Source organism: Lactuca saligna, chromosome 7, assembly GCF_052625555.1.
Source record: "Lactuca saligna cultivar CGN05327 chromosome 7, ASM5262555v1, whole genome shotgun sequence".
NCBI lineage: Eukaryota > Viridiplantae > Streptophyta > Magnoliopsida > Asterales > Asteraceae > Lactuca > Lactuca saligna.
In genome coordinates this window covers 58451215-58453855 of record NC_136423.1, presented here as the reverse complement: position 1 = coordinate 58453855, position 2641 = coordinate 58451215, and the positions used below count along the sequence as shown (strand labels likewise).

General features: G+C 29.8%; 1 pseudogene; it reads left to right on the top strand.

The window, feature by feature from the left end:
- Window positions 1–1205: 1205 nt before the first annotated feature.
- On the top strand, window positions 1206–1790 carry LOC145006993 (putative EG45-like domain containing protein 1 pseudogene; annotated as a pseudogene).
- The last annotated feature ends 851 nt before the right edge of the window (window positions 1791–2641 follow it).

Genomic DNA, 2641 nt, shown 5'->3' with positions numbered 1-2641 from the left:
CTATTTCTACTTTGTGGACCATCGCGTTCCTTTTCCTATATTTACTCCAATTTAGAATTCTATTAACAATAATTGGCTCACCCTTTGCATTCATTTAATTATCAATTTTTTTTCTTCATCGCTTGATGCAACGACGCTCTCCAAGTTAATGTTAAACTCAACCTACTATATAATGAAGATTTGAATTTTGTTACATCTTATTCTTATTTTATAAATACTTCGCAGAGAATCCGGTCGCAACTAGGGTTCAACCTTTGGTGTCGATGCATCTTAAAGAATTTGGTAGCGACGATATATATATATATATATATATATATATATATATATATATATATATATATATATAATTTGGTCATTGTCATGATTCCTAATTTGATCTATATGTTTCTATTGTGTTCATGAAATACTTCTTATAGGTTTATATTTATATTATCATATTTTGGTTATTTTAAGAGTAAATCATCTTATTAGTTTTCAGAGTTTAATCAAAATTATTTCAATTAGGTGGATAACTATTTTTCTAGTTTTAATTTTAAAATAGACTTTACATGTTTGGACTTAAATTTATACTCGTTTAAACATTATATGCATGATATATATTAAATTTGGGTCAATGTCAATGTTGCACTTGCAATTATATTCGTTTAAATAATCAAGATATATATACCCTCATGAAATTTTAACCTAGTAATGTATGTCTAGGTTTACATATCTTTTACATGAAAACATTTACTAATTCTTTAATATCTATAAAACACAAACAAAACTATTTTTTTCAAATATTAATAACAAGTAGGACAGTCAATAAACAACTATATGTTATCTACTTGATATCTTTACCTTTTTCAGCAGTATAATGGTGAAGAATTTTTTTATATTGAAAGAAGAGCTTAATACTTGGTGGCTTACAAGAGAGAGAGAGAGAGAGAGAAAGAGAGGGAGAGGAGACTTTCAAAAAGGTCTCATATTCAAATAATATGCAAAATGTAATTGTTTCATTATGATGTGAAATACTACATTGAGACGATGCTAACCACTATATTAAGTATAGTGTCCATATTGTAACAGACCATTACAATGTACAATCCTAATTAGTCACAATAAATGCACTATATAGTGACGAAAGCCATAACTATATTTACTAGGTAGTATTACCGTTTCTGTATATATGTTTATATATAAAGTACCCAGATGGATAAATTACAATGCATTATTATAACACGCTAATACTAATATTTGATGAAATGAAGCCTATTTTCTTCATTATTGTTCTTGTTTCAAGCCTTGTTTCAATGGCTATTGCAATTCCAGGCACTGCCACCTTTTACCAACAATATACTCGTAAGTGTTTAGTGTTTAACTCGCTACAAATGGTTAACCATTATGATTACATACTTTAATATATAAGCATACACGTTTATGGAATATGGAGTGGATCTATAAGAAGTATACATATTGGAAATAAGTATTTCAGTTGCTGATATACGTAAATTTTGTAAATAACTTTTGAAATAGCATCTGCATGTTATGGGAACACCCCAGGGGGAGTGATGATTGCCGCAGCAAGTCATCCTTTGTGGGATGGAGGTGCCATTTGCGGAAAGATGTTCACAGTTAAATGCACCGGTGCCACAAATGCAGTCCCTCACCCATTCCATGATGGTAAAACAGTCACTGTTAAAATTGTTGATCACTGTCCAGGTTGTGGAGGAACCCTAGATCTTTCTAAAGAAGCATTTGAATCCATTGCCAACCCTGTCGCTGGAGTTATCAAAATTGAGTATTGGTAGTTGAATTACTAATGAAGGACCATATAATTAACACTTGGATTATTTCTTGTTTTATTGTTTTTGTATCAATAATAAGCTATGACATTTTGAAATCAACGAGAGTTAGTATTACAATGTGAATAAAAAGTTTTTGATTTAAACGTAATATTTTGTATCAATGCCGCTACTTTTATAATTATTCTGAATTTGTTTCATCTAACGCATTTTCTTTATTTTGAACGACAAATTACTCTCAATGGATTATTCTTCAAGGCTACGTCACTATTCTAGATGATATTTGAAAACTAAGCCATATAGGTTGATAAAGGGAACAATGTCTATCCTTAACACTCTTGATATTTTATATTAAGTGGTAACATTTTATTCCATGGGATTTCTAACCCGAAACATAATTTATTTTTTTTCACGGATTTGTAGAATCCATTTCATCTGAATATCATTTGTTACCTTAAGAATATTTTTAAATACTAAACATGTTACATTTTTTCCATTAACACCAATCGTGTTTTGTATGAATTGTTCTTTCCAATTTTACTTTATGCATCTTTGCTTTATTATTTATACAATATAGAAAACATACTACACGAATAAGAGGTTTCAAATATGGAAATTGCAATAGACGCGTTTGTCGCTATGTTCATGAGTGAATGACGGAGAAACAACTATGAAGTGTGCATTCAATTGGTTGTAGAATATAATTATGATATTTATGACAATGAATCAACATCACAATTCTCAAGACGACCATCCCTCACATTTCGATCGCAACTCCTTGGCCTCTATGCATAGTTCCTCTTTAAAGAAATTAATCTAACCAATACCATAACGTGTACTCGTTAATAAACATTTTA